General features: G+C 36.9%; 1 protein-coding gene and 1 non-coding gene across 4 annotated transcripts in view; one reads left to right on the forward strand and one right to left on the reverse strand.

The window, feature by feature from the left end:
- NAALADL2 (N-acetylated alpha-linked acidic dipeptidase like 2) overlaps positions 1 to 24,313 on the reverse strand; it is a 1,503,552-nt gene that overhangs the window by 845,511 nt on the left and 633,728 nt on the right. The gene's annotated exons all lie outside the window — the stretch shown is intronic.
- On the forward strand, positions 11,201 to 11,297 carry LOC139034939 (small nucleolar RNA SNORD125). Its single transcript, XR_011487507.1, has one exon. It is a non-coding gene; the product is annotated as a small nucleolar RNA SNORD125 (small nucleolar RNA).

Genomic DNA, 24,313 nt, shown 5'->3' on the forward strand with positions numbered 1-24,313 from the left:
AGACAGGTGAGGAAAAGAGCGCAGGTCCTAATGTTAAGGATAGTTCTGGAGTGATTCTCTAGCTGCAATAGATAAAATAGTTAACATTAATATTTTAGGTCAATTAAGCCTTTCTTTCCATGTTGTAATTCCTCATCCTCTCTGAAAACCAATTTACTAGCCTTCATTCACAGGTGCATACTCCCCCACAACAGGGCATCTGTACGTGTTTTTCTATTTTCAGAAGTCTCTGTCTCCCCATCTGTAAATATTGCCTCAGTATCCCAACTTTTCATTCCTATCTCATCATTCAAATGGCTTCCACAGGGAATACATACCTATTCACCAGATGATGTCAACACTCCAAACTGAAATCTCACAGAAGTAAGTATCTCCTTATCCTGTGATCGTATTTTGTCTTCATGGTTATTTGATGAATGAATTAACCAACAGATGAATGAACACTTAACTCAGCCAAAAAGTACTGGAGTCAGTTGACAAATATTTGTGATGGTTCTGTCCTTAAACATGGAAAATCCCAAGTTGACATAGCTTGCATTATGACCATCTTCCTTTTTCTTTAAACTGTCTGTGGTTAGAAAATGTTTATTCAAATTAACCAAACCACTCATTTGAGAGGTATTTTTTTTACAATATAACTTCTTCAATTTGGCATTTCAAAGGAGAACATTTGTTCTACTTAAATATTTCTGGAATGCTAACACTTTCAACAATCTGTCCTCAGAGAATGTAATTAATCGGGTGCATTTAATTATGGCACATGTAGTAATTTTAGTTTTGGGTCTGGATAGTATTCTACAAACACTATTGTCTGGTTTTGACAAGAAAGTTGGCCTGAAGGCCAGATCTCATGGCCTAAGGGTTAGAATGTCGTCAAAGGACACAGTGGAGACAGTTGTGAGTTCAGTGGGGGATAACTTAGCGTCTCTATCAAGTATGGGAAGTCTCCTTTAAGGTGAAATCATTGATGATTTGGGTATAGCAGTCAAGGATCTGGATTCCCTTTATTGTATTGAGTATGAAACAAGAATCTTAGTGACCTTGACATCTGAATGCATGGAGTCATGGATTTGTTACACAGCCACCTAAGGCTCTCACTGCCTGAATCCAGCAGACAGCATAATTAAACAGCAAGAGTTCCTGGAGGGGAATGTTAATGAGCCTACTTGGCAGCCAACAGTCTGTTCCCCAGATGGTGCATGGGTTATAAATTGTCAATAGGGTAAGAGTAGTGAAGGAAGTCAGAGAAAATGCAGAAAGACTCCTACAAACTGGAATTTTCTGAGATATTAGTCCCACCATGGAAATATTTGGAGACTCAGTGGCAGGGTAGAAGTACCAGCATATTCTGTGTACTTTGACCTGTAGGAACACATCAAAGTTGCATTGGCTATTTAAATAGACACCATTCTGTTAAACTGAATATTGGGGTGGTTAACTCAAGCAATTTCATGAGGCTGATAATGACTGTAAAAGCAGGACAATATCACTAAAGCTTGACCAATTTCATAGGAAGTATTTATTATTTTCTGCCTTTTTATTTTTCCTAATGGATGGAATCTGGAGCATACAAGCCCTTGCCTAATTAGGGCATTTTTGAATGAGTAATATCTTAGAAAGAAACACTTTCCCTTGACCTTAAAGTCACGCTCTCACTATTCTAAAGTAACCAGTGTAAAAGCAACATCTATTAAGAATAAAAACACCTCTTTTCCTTTTATCAAGCTTTCTCTTCAGCTTATCTTTAATTAAGCTTTAGAGCCAAATGAATATATGAAAGTTAGGGTGAAGTTTAACTTTCACTGTATTTCAGAAGTCAATTCCAAGAGCCATCTGTTTTAAAATCTAGGGTGGCCCCAATAATTTTTGACTCTTAGTGTCCAAACCTTAATGCAACCTTTTTTTTCATTAATGTGTCTAGTTTCTAAATAGAACATAACAACAACAACAACAAAAATGTTACCTCTATGATAAGATTCTGTTATGTAAGACTGCCTGAGATGACCAGAGGAAGAGTCTCTCCTCTGACCTCGGAGAAGCAAGCTGTTGTATTAACTGCCTATGAAGAGGGCCATGGGGCAGAGAACTACAGATAATCTCTAGGAGTTCAGTGCCTTTATATAGCTATAAGGAATTGGATTCCTCCAATGACCACCTCTCAGTTCAGTTTAGTTCAGTCACTCAGTCATGACTCTTTGTGACCCCATGAATCGCAGCACACCAGCCCTCCCTGTCCATAACCAATTCCCAGAGTTTATTCAAATGAATATCCATTGAGTCAGTGATGCCATCAAACCATCTCATCCTCTATCGTCCCACTCTCCTCCCGCCTTCAATCTTTCCCAGCATCAGGGTCTTTTTAAATGAGTCAGCTCTTTGCATCAGGTGGCCAAAATATTGGAGTTTCAGCTTCAACATCAGTCCTTCCAATGAACACCCAGGGCTAATCTCCTTTAGGATGGACTGGTTGGTTCTCCTTGCAGTCCAAGGGACTCTCAAGAGTCTTCTCCAACACCACAGTTCAAAAGCATCAATTCTTCTATGCTCAGCTTTCTGTATAGTCTAACTCTCACATCCATAAATGACTACTGGAAACACCATAGCCTTGACTAGATGGAACTTTGTTGGCAAAGTAATGTCTCTGCTTTTTAATATGCTGTCTAGGTTGGTCATAACTTTCCTTCCAAGAAGTAAGCATCTTTTAATTTCATGGCTGCTATCACCATCTGCAGTGATTTTGAAGCCCCCCAAAAATAAAGTCAGCCACTGTTTTCCACCATGAAGTCATGGGACCGGATACCATGGTCTTAGTTTTCTGAATGTTGAGCTTTAAGCCAACATTTTCACTCTCTTCTTTCACTTTCATCAAGAGGCTTTTTAGTTCCTCTTCACTTTCTGCCATAAGGGTGGTATCATCTGCATATCTGAAATTATTGGTATTTCTCCCAGTAATCTTGATTCCAGCTTGTGCTTCCTCCAGCCCAGCATTTCTCATGATGTACTCTGCAGAGAAGTTAAATAAGCAGGGAGACAATATATAGCCTTTACGTACTCCTTTTCCTATTTGGAACCAGTCTGTTGTTCCATGTCCAGTTCTAACAGTTGCTTCCTGACCTGCATACAGGTTTCTCAAGAGGCAGGTCAGGTGGTCTGGTATTCCCATCTCTTTCAGAATTTTTCACAGTTTATTGTGATCCACACAGCCAAAGGCTTTGGCATAGGCAATAAAACAGAAATAGATTCCTTTCTGGAACTCTCTCCCTTTTTCAATGATCCAGCAGATGTTGGCAATTTGATCTCTGGTTCCTCTGCCTTTTCTAAAACCAGCTTGAACATCTGGAAGTTCACAGTTCATGAATTGTTGAAGCCTGGCTTGGAAAATTTTGAGCATTACTTTACTAGCATTTGAGATGAGTGCAATTGTGCAGTAGTTTGAGCATTCTGTGGCATTGCCTTCCTTTGGGATTGGAAGGAACACTGACCTTTTCCAGTCCTGTGGCCACTGCTGAGTTTTCCAAATTTGCTGGCATATTGAGTTCAGCACTTTCACAGCATGATCTCTCAGGATTTGAAATAGCTCAACTGGAATTCCATCACCTCTACTAGCTTTGTTCATAGTGATGCTTCCTAAGGCCCACTTGACTTCACATTCCAGGATGTCTGGTTCTAGGTGAGTGATCACACCATCATGACTTTCTGGGTCGTGAAGATTCTTCTTTGTATAGTTCTTCTGTGTATTCTTGCCACCTCTTCTTAATATCTTCTGCTTCTGTTAGGTCAATCCCATTTCTGTCCTTTACTGAGCCCATCTTTGTATGAAATGTTCCCTTGGTATCTCTAATTTTCTTGAAGAGATCTCTAGTCTTTCCTAGTCTATTATTTTCCTCTATTTCTTTGCACTGATTGCTAAGGAAAGCTTTTTTATCTCTCCTTGCTATTCTTTGGAACTCTGCATTCAAATGGGTTTATCTTTCCTTTTCTCCTTTGCTTTTTGCTTCTCTTCTTTTCACAGCTATTTGTAAGGCCTCTTCAGACTGACATTTTGCTTTTTTCCATTTCTTTTTCTTGGAGATGTTCTTGATCCCTATCTCCTGTACAATATCACAAACCTCTGTCCATAGTTCATCAGGCACTCTATCAGATCCAGTCCCTTAAATCTATTTCTCACTTCCACTGTATAATCAAAAGGCATTTGATTTAGGTCATACCTGAATGGTCTAGTGGTCTTCCCCACTTTCTTCAATTTAAATCTGAATTTGGCAATAAGGAGTTCATGAGCTGAGCCACAGTCAGCTCCCAGTCTTATTTTTGCTGACTGTATAGAGCCTCTCCATCTTTGGCTGCAAAGAATATGATCAATCTGATTTCAGTGTTGATCATCTGGTGATATCCATGTGTAGAGTCTTCTCTTGTGTTGTTGGAAGAGAGTGTTTGCCATGACCAGTGTATTTTCTTGGCAAAATCTATTAGCCTTTGCCCTGCTTCTTTCTGTACTCCAAGACCAATATTGCCTGTTAGTCCAGGTATTTCTTGACTTCCTACTTTTGCATTCCTGTCCCCTATAATGAAAAGGACATCTTTTTGAGGTGTTTGTTCTAAAAGGTCTTGTAGGTCTTCATAGAACCATTCAATTTCAGCTTCTCCAGCATTACTGGTCATGGCATAGAGTTAGATTACCATGATATTGTATGGTTTGCCTTGGAAACAAACAGAGATCATTCTGTCGTTTTTGAGATTGCATCCAAGTACTGTATTTCAGACTCTTTTGTTGACTATGATGGTTACTCCATTTCTTTTAAGGGATTCCTGCCCACAGTAGTAGATATAATGGTCATCTGAGTTAAATTCACCCATTCCAGTCCATCTTAGTTCGCTGATTCCTAGAATGTTGATGTTCACTCTTGTCATCTCCTGTTTGACCACTTCCAATTTGCCTTGATTCATGTACCCTTCATTCCAGGTTCCTATGCAATATTGCACTTTACAGCATCGGATCTTGCTTCTATTACCAGTCACATCCACAACTGGGTGTTCTTTTTGCTTTGGTTTGTTTTGCTAACCACCTCTAGAGGACCACAAACTCCAGAAAGAAATGCAACCTGGCTAAGCTTGACAGTAGTCTTGTAAAACTGAGAGCCATGGACTCTGCTAAGCAACAACTGAACCCCTGACTCATGAAAACCAAGAAAATAATTTTGTATTAAGCTAATACGTTGTGATAGTTTGCTGTGTCACAATCTAAAATATATCATTGAAGAATTATTCATTTTGACCATGTGGTGGCTACTTTTATGTGTCATCTTGACTGAGCCTCAGGGTGCTAAAATATTTGATCAAACATTATTCTGGGTGTTTTCCTAAGGATGTTTCTCGGTAAGATGAATATTTTCTTATTTTTTAAGATGAATATTTAAATAGGTAGACTGAGTAAAGCACATTGCCTTCTCTAAAGTGAGCAGGACTCACCCAAACAGCTAAAGGCCTGAAAAGAACAGAAATGTTGACATCTCCCAAGTAAGAAAGAATTATTCCTGCCTGATAGTTTTGAAGTTGGACATGAGCTTTTCTTTTGCCTTTGGACTTAAACTGAAATAGAGGCTCTTCCTGGTATTTGACCTGCCGACTTTTGAACTGGACCTACACTGTCAGCTCTCTCAGCTTGCTCACCTACCCTGAAGATCTTTGAATGTGCCAGCCTCCATAATCATATGAACAAATTCCTTCTAATACACACATACATACACACACACACAAACTCACTCTGTTTCTGTTTCTCTAGAGAACCTTGACTAATACAGGCAATAGTCACAAGTGAAAAGAACTGCCAAATCTTAGAGATGGAGGGAACTGTAAACATCAGCTTGAGAAATTTCCATCCTCAATCTGCAGACTCTATGGACTGTTGGCTCATTTTAATTTAACAAAAGCACAAGTTTATAGCCCTGATTTGTTAGCAAACACTTTCAAACTGACCCCAAAACTGTCTTCCTCACAGGGGCTAGTTCTATTAGCCCATAGTAAGCATTGATATATTTCCTCTTTCAAAGATTTGGAAAACTGTTTGGCCTCTAATAAATCTTATCTTATCCAAGTGAAACAGCTCTATTTCTTTTAGTTCTTTCCTGCATGACATAATTTCCGAACAACTCACATTCTCTCCAGGTATTTTTTAAGATGCATTAAGTCTTCTATGCACTCAGAACTAAAAACAACATTCTCAACTAAATATGATCAAAATAAAATATAATGGTATTATTAAATCCTTTGAACTATTTCTAGTATGTCAAAGAAACTTGGTTTATATAGTATTCAATTGTGCCTCATATTACAGATTAATTTAATTCTTGTCTTATTATATGTGAGAGTTGGACTATAAAGAAAGCTGAGCGCTGAAGAATTGATGCTTTTGAACTATGGTGTTGGAGAAGACCTTTGAGAGTCCCTTAGACTGCAAGGAGATCCAATCAGTCCATCCTAAAGGAGATCAGTCCTGAATGTCCATTGGTAGGACTGATGTTGAAGCTGAAACTCCAATACTTTGGCCACCTGATGCAAAAAGCTGACTCACTGGAAAAGACTCTGATGCTGGGAAAGATTGAGGACAGGAGGAGAAGGGGACGACAGAGGATGAGATGGTTGGATGGCATCACTGATTCAATGGGCTTGGGTTTGGGTGGACTCTGGGAGTTGCTGTTGGACAGCAACTGGTGTTGCTGGCCACTGCTGGTGGCCTGGCGTGCTGCAGTTCATGGGGTCACAAAGAGTTGTACAGGACTGAGTGACTGAACTGAACTGTCTTATTATAAAGTCCAGAAAACTAAGCATTTGACATCTCAGCCTCCCTTGCAGCTAGGAGCAATTAAGTAATACCATGCTTGTTAATGAAGTATATTCAGATAAGTCTATTAGGGATGAATCATCATTTTCCTCAATAAAATGATTAAACCTCACCAAGAAAAAAATATTGCCTTTCCTTTCTTCCCGCCTGTAAGGCTATCATGATACATGGAAGTTTAGCAGTTATCTTGTGACCACAGGGCCACAAACACAGAGAAGAAAGACAAATAATGGAATCTCTGATGAGAGCATAAGCAGTTCCATCAACTCTAGACTACCCACTTCCTATCTTCTGATTGTATGAGAAAAATCAATTTTTATTTTTAAAACAACTATAACTGGGTTTTATGTTACTTGTAACTGAATGCATTCTAAACTGGCATTGGTTTTTTTTTGTTTGTTTTTTAAACAGAAACTAAACCTTGGGAAGCTAAAGAGTTTGCCAAAGGCCACATATCTAGTAGAAGAACCATAAACTCCTTAGCTCAGCTTTCTTGCCACCATATGGTTGGCCATTTTACATAATGTTGCCGCTCTAAAGGTATAATATGAATGCTCTATTTTACATATATCACAAAGACAATCTCAATGTTAAAACTAGGATGTAACTAAGAGATACACCCTCCAGCACATAAGATGGTCTACAAATAATATAGAAACAATTCTTGGTCATAAATATATTTCAAGACACTCAAGTGAAACATTCAATTATGATCATAAAATTCAATCCAATAAATAAAAACCAAGGCGACTCAGAAATGGTTCTTGGGAACTGCCACTCTGGCCTAATCAGAACAGTCCTCTTTTCCTCTTTCCATTAAATTGCATACTTTGGCTCTTACATAAAAGTGGCCTTAGAAGTTAACTTTCTATTCCAACAATAATCCTGAATGAACAATTTTAAGTCTACCACAGAAAGCATACTGAAAATATATTGCCTCATGACCATGAACACAAGAAAAATCTTTGGGGGCCATTCTCTGTCAGGGAATGTTTGACAGGAGGATTCCTACGTGCTGTCTCTCTTGAATCTTTTGTCCCTCTTCAAGCAGAACAGCACGCTGCTCCCAGGGACTGAGGTCATTGTGTGAGGCAAGCTTGGGTCTCCTTCAGTAAACATTCTCTTTAGGACAAAATGCTTAGTCTCGTTCCCCTTTCTTGAGATATGGATTGTGTCCTGACCTTGTGACTAACATTACCCCTTGTTCCCTTGGTAACGGTTGCTGTATGTTTGGTTTTCTGACCTCTATCATTCCCGAAAGAAGTTTCTTGTACCACAGCCTATATATATTCATAGAAAAATCATTAAAGCACCTTTGTTCCATTAGAGCTTAGGTCCCCGGGTCTTTTTTTGTCTCTCTCTCTCTTTCTCTCTCTCTCTCTATCTTTTTCTGGCTGACTTTCTGGAGCGTGGAGACCCGTCGTGCTCACTTTTCTGCCCGGGCTTCTAAGACCCCCTCGAGAGGGTGCCTGGTACCTTGGTGAGTGATGCAAGCCCTGTGTCAAGGACAATATTGGTCCCTTGTGTAAACCAAGGGATATCAGCCTCTTTCTTTCACTTTCTTATCGTCGACTCCGTACCACCAGGTTCCGGTCCATTAAAGGATCCCAACAATTCTCAACTTTTGTTTTTTTTTGAAAATGCAGTGAAGAACAATTTTTACTTTCTTCTACACAGCCATTTTCTCTCTCTCTACAATAGGCATACACTTACCAATTTAACTTTAAAAGACACTTTCCTGGCAGATAATCCCTAGTTTGAACAAAAATCCTTCAACTGACATTTTTTGCCATTTTAGAAGAAGGGAAAAAACAAAGCTCACACACAATGTATACTTGAAGGCAAATAAAATGTAATTGAAGGCTCTACTCTTTTATTTCCAATTTATCAAAAAGCCACATAAATTAAAGTACAAATCCCACCACCAAAGACATAGTAAAAGGTTGGAAGAATATTCTAAAGGTCACATTATCTTAATGAAGTGCCACTTCCTGACAACATGGCCATGATATTGGAGTAATATACTCCATTTAGTGGGAAATGCTCTGTGAAATCCATGCCCTCTGCACTCTAAACAAAGACATCGGTAATTTTCTTAAAAGGTCACACACAAAAGTGTTATTTAAAACTAGGCATTTGCCAGTTGTGAATATATGAAAGGTGAATATCAGATTTAGGAATTGGGATAAACTGTTTGTAAAATGCCAGGGTTTTTCACCTATGCTTTAAATATATAAAATTATGTCAGATCATTTCATTCTTTGATATCATTTTATTGAAATATTAAAGGGAAAATTATACTGAAGATTTTAATAAGATTATCTCTAAAGCACCTGAAACTGAAACTGTTAGTCACTCAGTCATGTGACTCTTTGTGAGCCCATGAACCTGGAGGCTCCTCTGTCCATGGGATTTCCCAGGCAAGAATACTGGAATAGGCTGCCCTTTCCTTCTCCAGGGTACCTTCCTGACCCAGGGATTGAACCCGGGTCTCCTGCATTACAGTCAGATTCTTTACCACCTGAATCACCAGGGAAGCCTCTGACTTACTCAAAATTGAAAGTGCGTTTGAGTAAACTGACAAAGTTTATTTAGCGTTTGTTTTATTTTAGATTTTTCAGGGAAGAAGTTGCATATTTATATATATATGCCACAACTTCAAGTACATTCTCAATAAATATTTAAAAAATATAATTATTATATACTTGTCACCTCAAGAAGAAAGACCTAGCAACCTTATTTATCAAAGTCCCTGAGTGAACAACAATCATTGTCACACTGCTAAAAGAAATACCTATTCTATTTACATAAAATTTACTTAGCATGAGTAGATAAGGAGGTTAAAACTATTTTTTTTTTAATGTTTGTAGAATTATAGGAATATCATGGTCAAATAAATTTGTGATAATATGAAAAAGGTAGTAGTTTATTTTTTTGAAAGTTTAAGACTTTATTATTTTTCTTCACTTATTTTTATTGGTTGGAGGCTAATTACTTTACAATATTGTAGTGGGTTTTGCCATACATTGACATGAATCAGCCATGGATTTACATGTGTTCCCCTTCCTGATCCCCTCTCCCGCCTCCCTCTCCATCCCATCCCTCTGGGTCTTCCCAGTGCACCAGCCCTGAGCATTTGTCTTCTGCATCCAATCTGGGCTGGTGATCTCTTTCACCCTTATTAGTATACTTGTTTCAATGCTATTCTCTCAGAACATCCCACCCTCGCCTTCTCCCACCGAGTCCCAAAGTCTGTTCTGTACATCTGTATCTCTGAAAAAGGTAGTATTTTAAAACTAGAAAGATAAGACATTTAATAAGTAGAAGCTGGAAAACTGGTTAATAACATCAGAAATGAAGCACAGTCATCTTAAACATTTATTATAAAATAATCATAAAAATAAACCTCAGGTGGATTTTATATATTTTGCAAATATTACAGAAAAATTTTTCATAATTACCCAGAAGAAAAATAAGGACTATGTGTGTGTATATATATATACACACACACAGAAGACAAAAATGCACATTAAAAATGGACAGATTTGGCAAATCAAAATTTAAATTTTCTACATGCATAAAAAAGTAACAAGTCAAAAAGATTAAATATTTATAGTACACTTGATGAAAAAAAGATTAAGATTATGTTAAGAATGTCTATAAAATAGAAAAAACTAAAATAACAAACAATTCACAAAACACAATTAGAAAATCTACATATGGAAAATACTTCAATTTCACTAGTAACACATGAAAAGGAAACAAAATGTTTGCAATGCTTCTTTGCTTTATCAAACACAATAGAATTTTTTAAATGATTGATGACTTTTGAGTAAAGATGGAATAACAAACACATGCTTCTATAATCCCTTGTTTCTTAAAAACCCAGTAAACTTCCACAATAAATAAAATAACCATAACAATAAGAGGAAGGAACTGGGATAGCAATGATGAGTAAGAAATAAAAGAATCTATGGATCTGAAATCTTTCAGTTACTGTGATACAATTGGACTGACAGAGGAAGAATATTTAGGAAATTAGGTTGCCAAATCCAGGTGGTAAGCAAACATGGTGCCTGAACAAGAGGGGTGAGAAAAGCATCTCCAAGCTTAGAGTCAAGGAAAACTAAGAGTCAATTTGACCACAGCCTTACTCTAGTTCAAGATTCCACTTGAAACAACTGAGGCAGCTGGGGGCTCTCCTTTCTCCAAAGGAGAAAGAGCAACTAGTAATCTGGCTTTAGGCCCAAGTCAGGAATGCACTATCAAAAAAAGTATAGTTTCTATCTCTGCTGGGGTTTGATTGGAGGTTTCTGCTGGGGATGATTGGAGCCTGAGAGGCAAAACTGAATATATGGAAGGTAACTCCACATTCTCTCCTGATGGTCCTTCTCCCTGAGTGGCCCTGGCGATGGGCAAACTGGGCCTCTAAGAAGTTGACTGAAGGGGCTGCTTCCTCCAGGAGAGCCTGCGCACCAGTGTTCTCCGGCCGTCTGTCAGGCTGGGCAGGTGGGCACTCTGCTCCTTTGCCTCAGGGAACTCTGCAGGCCCCCAGGAGTGTTCCTGAACATTGCTCACAGTGAATTTACTGCGTGTGGAAAACTTGCCGGGTACCAAGCCTTGTGTCAAGAACTTTAGGAGTCTTTGCCTCTCTTGAGCCCCTTCACGGCCCAGTGAGGTCGATGCTATTAAGCCCCATTTAGAAGAGAAAGAAATGGTAACCCACCCCAGTATTCTTGCCTGGAGAATCCCATGGACAGAGGAGCCTGGCGGGCTACAGTCCATGGGATCACAAGAGTCAGACATGACTTAGTGACGAAACCACCACCACCACCACCAACTCCACATTCCCGAGGAGACACAGAGGAAAAGAAAACCAAGGTTGGGTGGCTCAACAACTAAGGAGTCAAAGGAATGTCTTGCTTCTCAAACTTCAATGTACTTATGAACTGAATCTGGGCAGTTTTATGAAATACAGAGTCGGATTCAGTAGGTCCAGGCTAGGGCCAGAGATTCTGCATTTCCAATGATCTCACAGGGGATCCCCACAATGCTGACCTTAATATTTCCCTTGAGTAGCATGGCAAAAGGTTTTCATTCCCAGCATAAAACTTTCCATACCCTAGAAATTACAGAGATTCATTTCAATTCCCCATCGCTGAGAAACTTGGGAAACTTTTTTTCCCTTTAGCACATTTTTAATTCGATGTCATTTAATGAGAGATTATTTTCAATCTATTGCATGAAAGTGAAAGTGTTAGTCACGAAGTCATGCCCAACTTTTTACAATCCCATGGACTGTAGCCCATTAGGCTCCTCTGTCCATGGAATTCTCCAGCCAAGAATACTGGAGTGGGTTGCCATTTCTTTCTCTGGGGGATCTTCCCAACCCAGGGATTGAGCCCAGGTCTCCTGCATTGCAAGCAGACTCTCTACTGACTGAGCCACCAAGAAAGACCTAATCTATTGTATATATTGGCATAAAATACACATCCAGGTCTGTTTTAGTTTTTTTTTTTCCATTTCTACTTTAAATGGAATCTAAATACCACAGAGATTTGATAATCATGATCATCCATTTTAAAATGAAAGAATTTTTTTCTCTAACAGTCAGAAGCTATTTTTTTCATTAAAAACATTAATCTTTCCATTATACTTCTCCTATAGAATTTTTTTGAGATATAATTCAGACACCATAAAATTCACCTAAGTGAACAATTTAGAGGCTTTTTTTTTTTACCATAATCAAAGTTGAGCAATCTTCACAGAGCATTTTTAATCACTCACAAAAGACCACCCCTCACCCATTAGCAGTTACTGTCCATCCATTTTTTTCACTGTCTCATAAAAAATATGTCATCCAGGACTAGAGATATTTTTTACTGTTTTCTTATCAGCTGGGATTTTATTTCTTTTTCTTGCCTAATTATTCTGGGCAGATCCTCCAGTACAATACTACACAGAAAGTTGTGACAGTAGACATTCTGGTCTCTATCTGGATCTCAGGGGAATAGCATTTTAGTATGTCATCATTAAGAATGATGTTAGCTATGAGTTTTTAATAGATGGTCTTTACCAAGGAGAGGAAATTCCTCTTCATTTCTAGTTTTTCAAATGCAGTTATCATGAAGGGTGTTGGATTTTATCAAATGCTTTTTTGAGATGACTTCTATTGAGATAATCATGTGGTTTCTGTCTTTTATTCTATTAATGTGGTATATTATATTTATGTATTTATTACATTATTTCCAAATGTCAAACCTTATATTTCTTAGATAAAACCCAGTTGGTTGTGGTGTATAATACTTTTTTATGTCACTGAATTTTGCTAGCATTTCATTGAGGATTTTTACACTTATATTGATAAAGAATATTGATTTTCTTATGTTTTGATGGCTTGTACTGGTTTTAAAATCAGATGATAATGGCTCATAAAATGAGTTTGGAATTATTTTACTTTGTAACTTTTGAAAGACTATGAAGGACTGGCTGTAATTTTTCTTTAAAGGATTGGTAGAATTCTCCAGTGAAGCCATACGGGCTTGGTCTTTTTTTTGCGGGAAGTTTTTTGATTACTAATTCAGTCTTTTCTTAAACATCTGTTCCAGTTTTCAGTTTCTTCTTCAGTCAGACCTAGTAGCTCATGTCTAAGAATTTATTTTTAGATATAGCTATCATAGTATTACCAAATAATTATTTTCATTTTTGTAATGCATGGAGTAATAGCCCCTCTTTCATTCCTGATTTCCTGATTTTAGAATGATCCAAACCTTTTCCCTTTTCTTTTTATGTCTTTTATGTTTTCTTGACAATAGGTTAGTTTAAATCGCATGATAATGGCGACTTTGGAAAGTTGGGTTTGTTGTTGATGCTTCTTAGTGATTTTCCTGAGTTTGTAAAGTCTGTGATCTTCATCATGTGTATCCACAGAAGTTTCTTCTCATTTTGCTTAGTGTTATCTAATAAATTATAAAGAGATTTACTCAAATTCTTAGAACCAAGGAGATCTCCAGACTAAGCCAAAAGTCCTAGTGTACATGGTGGGTCACGCCTGTATCACTCAGGCAGGCAGTTTACAACACCGCCTTAACCTTCACTTCCTGTTTGTCCAGAAATTCAAAATCAGCCAGAGGTGAGGTTTTGATTTTTCTCAAGTCTTTTCTTGACACAGTTCTTTATATGTGAATGGACTTCTATAGTCTCAGAAGTATGTCAGAGCTTCCCAAAGCCCCCAGTCAATAGACATCTCATTCCCCAGATTTATTTTTTAATTCTTTTGTCAGCTTCTTGTTTCCCCAACCCTTATGGTCTTCTTAGGCAGCTTTGGCATTAAACAGTTGCTACCGATGGTTTCTCAATAGTCAATACTCCCAGGGAAAAGGCTGTTTGAACTAAGCAGGCTCTAAATGCAGTTAAATGATGGCTTATCTTGGTAATGTAAGTTTCCAAGGATGGCCAGAAAGTCAAATAATGAGCATCTTGAAATGGGAGCTTTTGGGAGCTTCAGAATAAGTTTTTTCCCCTCCAGTGACTGCTAGGCTACTGGTTTTCACTATGCTTGCAGGACCAATGGCTTCCAAGGCTACTACTACAATGCTGAGAAGAGCAGGTGGGGGTATAAATTGGCCAAGTCAAAATGCCACAGACTCCCTGTTATTAAAAGTCAGCTTTTCTAGAATAAATATCCCTTGAATTATTGCAAACTTTTAGACATTTTCAGAGCTCTGAAAAAGTTGATACTTTTTGGCACTGTTCTTATTGTTACTAATGAGAAATAATATTTTGGAGGTGTTGACTCCACTATTACCCTATAGTATGTTTTCTTTTTTTTTGGAGAAGAAATCCATAGTTGGTTCACCCATTGCCAGGGCTTTGGGAAAAGCACTTTCACTATTTGGTTAAATCACTATTTGAGACCTCTGTTCATAAATATGGGCAACACCAGATTTATGAAGAAAATTAGAAGTATGAAAAACTAATCTAAGATAAACAGAACTGGCTCCTGAAGAAACAAGTATCATAGACACTGCTAATCAATTTGCTGCCCAAGGATAAATAACATGGCAGCAGTAGCATTTTATTATCAGTTTAGAATCTCAAGTCCCTACCTCAAGCTTACTAAATCTGCATGTAAATGTATTCTCTAGGTGACATATGGACACTGAAGTTCAAGAAGTATTGACCTAGAGAACAGAAGATAATTCTTAAAAATCACTCTAAAGTGTTCTGAAATACTGTTATGCTTCCCCACTTCTTCAAAGAACAGGATTGTAAAAATAAATCAGGCAGAGAACAAACATTAGATTCAGAAAACTAAAATGTTTCCAAAGTTGAAAAAATTTAAAGGGTAGATAAAACAATGAATGGAAAAAAAACAAAAACAATGAATGGACAATACTTAAGTTTCTCTTATTTCAGTACATCTTGTGAAACGAAACACTAATTGCCTTTTGTTTGGGATAGTTTTTTTCAAGGATATTTGAATAGGATGAAGCCTCGGAAAGTTGTGGAAGTGTTTCCCTTTAGAGTAAAGGGTCAGTTTGCTTATAGCCTTGGATGATAGAGATGACATTTACCACTGGAGCAAAGGGCAGCCATGCTTCATGCTCTCTTTAAAAACTCAGGTTTTAAGCTCAGGATTTCTCTCATGTTTGAGCAGTCACCTCATGGGACTTAGGAACAAGGGAACTGACACAAATATATTGCTGCTCCCGCTACCTATGATGCCATGGGTAATACTTCTCTTAGTCTCTAACTCAGTTTTCTGTATCTGTGAAACTCTGAGAGGCTAATTTGTGAGCCACAAGTAGGTAAAAATCCCAGGCCATTCACAATATTTGACAAAAATAAAATGGACACTAATGAAAATCAAACCAAGAGAAACAAGCAAGGAGATCTCGTCATATGTCAGGAAAAATGAGAGAAGGAAAAAAATATATATATACACATATGATATGTGTATGAGGAGATAACAAAGATAATGAAAATGAACAGAAACAAAAAATGAATACAAATTTTCTTTATAAAAACATTTATAGCATGAGACAGAGTATACATGGAGAGTGCTATCAATATGAAAGTTAAGACACCAACTTAGTTATAACTCAAAATTTTATAAGTTCAGAGAAAAAATTCTAAAGATTTTTTTAGAAAAACAGATCTTCTACAAAGGAACAAGATCCAAACAACTATTAGAGATCTTAGCAGCCAAGTTTTATGTTAGAGGACAAGGACTTCAGAGCTGGAACCGGATTGGAGAAATAAAATACAAACTGAGCAATCTATAAATATCTAAAACTTCAGCCTATTATGAAGGGAATATAAAATCATCTTCAAACATTTTTTAAAAAAATTAGAAAGTTTACCCTGTGATTTTGTGACTAGAATCACTCAAGGAGAAACTCCACCAAAATAAAAATGAACTGTAAGAAAAAAAACAATCTAGGCTATAAGAAGCAAGAACACCTGAGTAAGATTCATGAGAGAAAAATGCTAACGGGAAAAAAGAGAAGAAAAAATATTCAAAACATGTTAGACTTTGATATGTATAAGATTCTCTACTAACATTTTCTTTTTTTTTTTAATCTAATAAACCTATATGGTACAACAGAAAATAGGAATTATATAAACATAGAAATGTAAAGTTTATTAGTTTTCAATAGTTGAACATATAGTCTACCAATTGCACTTAAAAAATATTAAATGCTAGAAACATGGCCTTCTAATTTTACACTAGGGAATTCTTAGAGACCAAAAATACCTAAAGCTATCATAAAATGAGTAAGTTACTTTACAACTGTCAACTACCTACTTGTCACTTGGAATACCATCAGCAACTGAAACTAGAATTTTGTCCCTTCATAAATGCTCAAATATGTCAGATTTTATGTTCTAAAAGCTACCAGTGACAAACATGCAACAGGTCTTCCAGGTTTAAGGTTATATGAATATATATCCATGAAGGTTTTACCTGAGTTTCTTGTGGCAGCTCAAAACTCTCATGATCAATTACCAAAAAGATAATAGTTGCAGTGCTTCCTTGCAAAACAAGAGATAGATCACAAAACAGATCAGAAATGTGTTTATGGTGTGAATATCTGAACAAATGAGGTAACAGAGGGAAACACCAACACCCAAAGAGCAGAATAGTCTCAGACTGGAGAGGAGGGAGAAAGACTGCATTCTACTCATTCTTTCCAGCTCTGATATATTTGATTCCTGAGTCAGATCTGATATTGAGCCTAAAATAGAATAGAAAAAAAATTCCTTTTGAATCAACTATATATGTCATTTTTTACTGGCAATTAGCAAGTACCTCTAAAGCCTACATGAGCATGTAATGCTCAGAAGAAATGAACTGAGAATCTAATAAAGTGTCATACCAATATGGGTAAATGTATTGAAGAAATGGATGGAAAGCACACTTATTAGAATGCTCATCTCTCAGTGTCTTAAATTCTTGTCTGTCATCCATGAGCAAAGGATTACTAGGACTCATTAAATAAATGAGTTACCAATTTTGGCCTTAATCCTGGCTTCCAATAATCTGAACAAAATTTTAAAAATCCCTAAAGCTTTGTGTAGTTAACTATATAAGTGTTTAGAGAAAGAGAAAAGCTTCTCTGAAGAAAACTTCAAATCATTCTGCAAACATATTACCCTAAACAGCAAACACTGAATACAGTTTCCTCTACCTCCAGATATCAAATGTAGATTCCTTATGCACCAACATCTTAGAGGTGCTGAAAGCATTAATTATACTGGATATATTTCAAGCAATCTTGAAGATAAAATTTGCCAAATGAAAAACAGCAGACTCCAAGATGTTGTTAATAATAATGTATTCTAGACACTAGACCTAGAAAACATAGCATCAGCATGAAAAGTGAATTTTAAGACTGAAAAGTGCTATATCCACAATATGCAAAATATCGATAATAATATATTCCAAGAGGCAGTTGCAGAAAATAAGGCCATGGCATGAATAAAAAGCAACTTTTCAGGCTGACAGAAAAATTAAGGCATTAAAGAAAGAATGAATAAAAATGTATTGTAAATATGCAGTGGCATGCAGACACACTATCTACAGTTACTTGGTGTGTGCCCAGGCATGAACATTTCCTGGGCTCTGAGCTGATGCATGTTTTTTAATATGGAATTCTGCATATTTTAGTGCAGGATTAATACTATGTACCCTGAAAAAAAACAGAAGAATGAACACCCTTCACGGAAACTGAATATTATGTTGTGGACTTGCCTATAAAAGTATGATTGAGAATTGTATAAATAATTGGCTTTACTTTTTATATATGACTTCACAGTTTACAAAACCATTTCAAATTTATTATCTCAGTTGATCCTTGAAATAACATACTTACCATAGTTACTGTTGTTACTGGGGTATAAAATGACAGAAAATGCCACCAAGTTAAGAAGTGGGGGTAGAGATGGGGCAGAGAAGAGCAAAGAAGGTCTTCTGACTTCTACTCTGGAGTATTTGTGTCTTCATCACACTGACACTGAGGAAATGTCACCTCTAAGTATACTGCCATTTAGCGAGAAGATTTAATTACATGTCTATTTCTTGATTCCACAAATATTTTCAATTTTATAACAAGCACCCTGCTAAATGCTGTACATATAATGAAAAAACACAAAATAAAACCTGTCCTTGTTCTTATAAAAGTTACAGACTAGTTTATTCCCCTAGTTGATGGGTTTCTGAGGTCTGGGTATTTGCATGGATAATGGGGCCAGTTTATTAAAAAATGATGCAGTGGGAGGGGGCAGTTTAGAAAGAAATGATTATAAATTCAGGCTTGGATACATGGATTCAGGAGTCTTTCAAATAACCAAAAATAGATGTTAAATAGGTAGGTGGACATTGGCTAGGTGAGTGGATGTGTATAGAAGTGTAGTGTATGATCATGTACATGTATGCATCCTTTTACAGGTGTAGGATCTATATAGCTTTGTAAGGTAAAAGTATGAAGTCTACTCTTAGTACAGAGTGTTGTTATACATTTGCATAAATTTATTAAACAATAAAATTAAAGAATAAAAATGCATGAATAAATGCAAGGACAAGACATGGATGTGTGAGCAGGTATGTATGTACATACACACACATCTCTCAAAGCCAAGTCTATGTAAGTTAAAGTGGTATGGGAAAATGGAATATACCTTTCCTGCTCTGTATTAAACTCTTGTTACTCAGTAAACATTTCGCAAATAGAACTTGCTATTGTTAAATCATCATGAGCTATTTTCTTCTGCTTACCTCTCCAGTAAATTTAAAACTAGGAAAATAGTGGTAAATGGTCAAAATACTCCAGCATAAAGGCTTCCCTGGTGGCTCAGATGGCAAAGCATCTACCTGCAGTGCGGGAGACCCAGGTTTGATCCCTGGGTCAGTTAAGATCCCCTGGAGAAGGAAATGGCAACCTACTCCAGTACTCTTGCCTGGAAAATTCCATGGACGGAGGAGTCTGGTAGGCTACTGTCCATGGAGTCTCAAAGAGTTGGCCACGACTGAGCAACTTCACTTTCATTTTCAAAGAATACAAAGGAGGATAACATGTTACCTTTTTTGGTGATTCATTGCATTCAACTATGAAAAAAATTTACTTTAAAAATATACCACATTTAAAATTAAATGCAATGAAACTAGAACACTTTCTAACACCGTACACAAAAATAAATTCAAAATGGATTAAAGATCTAAATGTAAGACCAGAAACTATAAAAACTCCTAGAGGAAAACATAGGCAAAACACTCTCTGACATAAATCACAGCAGGATTCTCTATTACCTACCTCCCAGAGTAGTGGAAATAAAAGCAAAACTAAACAAGTGGGACCTAATGAAACTTAAAAGCTTTTGCACAACAAGGAAACTATAAGCAAGGTGAAAAGACAGCCTTCAGAATGGGAGAAAATAATAGCAAATGAAGCAACTGACAAAGAATTAATCCCCCAAAATCCCAAAATCCCCAAAACAAGCAGCTCCTGCAACTCAGTTCCAGAAAAATAAATGACCCAATAAAAAAATGGGCCAAAGAACTAAACAGACATTTCTCCAAAGAAGATATACAGATGGCTAACAGACATGAAAAGATGCTCAACATCACTCATTATCAGAGAAATGCAAATCAAAACCACAATGAGGTACCATCTCACGCTGGTCAGAATGGCTGCTATCCAAAAGTCTACAAGCAATAAATGCCTGAGAGGGTGTGGAGAAAAGGGAACCCTCTTACACTGTTGGTGGGAATGCAAACTAGTACAGCCACTATGGAGAACAGTGTGGAGATTCCTTAAAAAACTGGAAATAGAACTGCCATATGACCCAGCAATCCTACTGCTGGGCATACACACTTGAGGGAACCAAAATTGAAAGAGTCACGTGTACCCCATTGTTCATTGCAGCACTGTTTAAAATAGCCAGGACATGGAAGAAACCTAGATGCCCATCGGCAAATGAATGGATAAGAAAGCTGTGGTACATATACACAATGGAATATTACTCAGCCACTAAAAAGAATACATTTGAATCAGTTCTAATGAGGTGGATGAAACTGGAGCCTATTATACAGAGTGAAGTAAGTCAGAAAGAAAAACACTAATAGAGTATACTAATGCATATATATGTAATTTATAAAGGTGATAATGATGACCCTATATGCAAGACAGCAAAAGATACACAGATGTATAGAACAGTCTTTTGGACTCTGTGGGAAAGGGCGAGATTGGGATGATTTGAGAGAATAGCATTGAAACATGTATATTATAATATGTGAAACAGATCAACAGTCCAGGTTTGATGCATGAGACAGGGTGCTCAGGGCTGGTGCACTGGGATGACCCGGAGGGATGGGATGGGGAGGGAAGTGGAAGGGGGATTCAGGATGGGGAACACATGAACACCCATGGCTGATTCATGTCAATGTATGCCAAAAAACCACTACAATATTGTAAAGTAATTAGCTTCCAATTAAAATAAATAAATTAAAAAATTAAATTAAATGCAAGAGCTCTATGTAATTCCTTCCTTTCAAAATTTTGTTAATAATGTACTAAGATATCTGTGTGAATAAAAGTATTTTATTCTTTAAAAATAGTGGGGTTTTTTTTTGGCCACTGATTTTTTGGCCAAGAGAAGGACTCTCTTTAACCCACAATTGCATGTGATCTCACCATATGACTAAATCAACTAACAGAGTTGTTTGTGTTGACTAGGTAGCATATTGCAATCACCCATGGGTAGAATGGCCATGTGTTCTAGTTTGCACAGTCCCAATTGATACCACTTGCCCCAACACAATTATCAATAGCACCTTTTCCCCCCTTTTCAAAAATGTCCAAGTTTGCATGATAACTTATTTGCTCACCATTTATGTGAAATTTTTTTAAAAAATAAAAAGTCCTCAACTTTTATCCAGTTAGCCTAAGTCATAGGTCATTTCAATTTGGGGACAATAATCTGTTTATTCTAAAAGGTACCTCTGGTTTGGTCCCTTAGTTAAGAACTGCTGAGTTAAAGTTCATCAAGTTACAGAAATAAAGAAGCATTTGGTGGCAGATATTCATATGCTGAATTCACAACAAGGGCAACTGGACGGCTAGTCTGAAAGTAGTTTGGTGATATCTTTATGGGAGGAAAATAGGAAATTTTGATTCATCAAATGTCTAAACCTGAAGTTGTGAAAACTACTTCAATTGTGACAGGTGAGTGGTATGTTGCTCATAATAATGTGGTTCAGACAATAAACTTATGCCTTACTTAAGTGAATCTCATCTAAAAGTTCAGTCAACTGACTTTCCATTATTTTATTTGACTTAATATAGAGCTGATTATTAAAACAATTCCATATAAACAATATTATTTTCATTCTTTAAAGTTTTGTTTTGTAAATTTTCCAAGAATATAAATACACAGATTTTATGTAGTATCCTTCCCACTAATCTAATAAAAATAAGTATTCTACTTCATGATTTTAAATAAAGATGTTATATTTATTGATATTTATGTTTTATGATATTTAAAATGTTATAATATTTATTGATAAATAAACATGATATAATATTTATTTTTGTTCTAACAAGAATCTTGGTTCAAGATTTTGGACTGTGAACGACAAGTAAAACTTCTTGCCTGTTTTCTCCTCATCTGAGAGCTCTCTCTTATAAATAATGAGAATCTATATTTTCAGTTAAGTAGTGGGTCAGGGTTAGGAGGGGATTCAAGAAGCATTTGAGTGTTCATCCTCTCTACATTCCTTGCATCTTTCCTCCCTACAATCTGATTCAGTAACTATCCAGCCCACAGAGGCCTGCAAACATGCAGATATCCTTGCCTGCTTAACTGAGCTCTTTGCAGACCTACACCAACACCCCTCCTTGGTCACTCCTTAGATCTAGGATGCATACACCAGCATTTAGTCCATTCTGCTGCCCCTTTGCCTAAGAAAGGGGCTACAACTAGATGCAGAAATAGGCATGAAGCCACTTGGGTAGGGAATTTCAGGTTCAGGTACACACAGAATGCAGTCTTGTGGTAGGGGAACAGTAGGATTCACCTGGGCCCAATTATAGGGGAATCACTTCTCCATGGAACCCTGGTTACCTTGCATATCTTTACATAGGCCATGTGGGCAAGGCTTAATCACCTAGGTCATCTAAGTCCTGGTCAAACACCATGTTATTCTCTGAAAACATGAAAACATAGGAGGCATCAGAGGGGGTGCTACAAAGGTCATTTCCTTCCCACCTCCCTATCTTCTCAGGATGCTGTCATGAGATAATGTCTCATTTTCTGGGTTCTGTTGAGGTATGAAGCTTTCTCTCTCCCCATGCTCTTTCGCTTGGAGGACAGCTACAGGCTATAAACTGCTTAGTCACAGCATAGAAGCATCCCAGCCACAACGTTTGCCAGGACTCATGCCATTTCATCACATCATCCAGTGCTTTTGGTTTCAGTATCGTCCTGGGGACCAAGGCATGTGGAGAGCTGGCACCTTGGTGCATCCTGCTTTTGTTCTCTATGTAAGTAACAAGCTGTCTGAATTTTAAAGAGCTTGCCCTTTCTTTATAGGTTGAGTCTTTCAACCTTCTTGACTTCATGGATGAGAAGTGTAACTACAAGAGGCTGGAGCAGGGTCCAGGAGTAAGGGCCCCATTGCCAGATCTCAAGAAGGACTGCCTTAGAGGCAGCAGCTCTCAATGAATGAGAGAGAGTTGAGTATAGAGAACTGATTGTGTGTGGATCCCACTCAAAAAGAAATGACACTACAACTTAAAGCCAGGAGAAGATAGAATTTATTTGAGCATATTTATGTCATGGTTTTTATTGAATAGGAAAACTGAAAAAGAACAGTTTGCAAAACATGATATTGGTCAGCAAGAAAATTAGGAAAGTATTTACTATAATACAAGAATATTTTTTAAAAGTAGTACATAGAAAAAAAAGTTGCAACACAGTATATCCTATGTGAGCCTGATTTTGTAAAACAAAAGCATAGATTGAAAACTAGTAGTTTTCTTAAAAAAAAAAAATCCATGCTGTTGAAAATGACCATAATTACCTTTGTAATTAGAAAAGGAATAAGCACAAAATAGATAAGTGTAAAAGGGATAACTATATAAACACAAAAATGGCCAGAAGAGGCATTAAAGTAAGAGAGAGATAAACAAGGTAATATTTAGACAAACGAAATATTGAAAACTAATTCAGTGGCATGTTGATTTTAATTAAGATTTTAAACATTTACTTACGCTGGTGGATTTTACCATAAATTAAATAAAAAATAAAATAATTTATATACTTTCCAAATTACTGACCTAGTGAAATTGTTGAGTATCACTTCATATTTTAATTAGCTCCCTTATTGTAGGACTAACTGCTTTACCCGCCGTCTCTAAATAGATTGAAGGCATGCATTCTAGAAATTTTGTAAGCAAATGCTGGCAGAGAGAAAGGGGCTACATAAAATGTAGGTTGTTGAGCTGTACCTTAAGAATTTGGATTCAGTCAGTCTGAAGCGAAATACAGGATTCCGCTTCCCAAAAGATTCAGATGCTGAACATCTGGGAAACATTGGGCTAGTCAAAAAGTTCATTCCGGTATTTCCATAAGTTCTTATAGAAACACCCAAATGAACTTTTTGAACAATCCAATACTTAGAAAGATTTTGAATGCACAAAAGAACTCTAATTAAACATAAATATACATAATTCTACACAACTGGTTTAACCAAATGTTTGAGTTTCTTGAAGTCACGTACTTTTAACCAGTGCCTTCTTCAGTTACTTCACACTGATATAATCATTGGTACATTTATCTAAGAATACACCCTTTCTGATTTTTTTTTTTCCTTTCCAAAGAGAAATCAAAGCCTGGGGGAATTTATAAGCCATGCACGCTCTTCTTCTTAATGAGTCTTTATGCTTATTGAGAAACTTACAAACAGGAGAATAT

The sequence above is a fragment of the Odocoileus virginianus genome, chromosome 4 (genome assembly GCF_023699985.2).
Source record: "Odocoileus virginianus isolate 20LAN1187 ecotype Illinois chromosome 4, Ovbor_1.2, whole genome shotgun sequence".
NCBI lineage: Eukaryota > Metazoa > Chordata > Mammalia > Artiodactyla > Cervidae > Odocoileus > Odocoileus virginianus.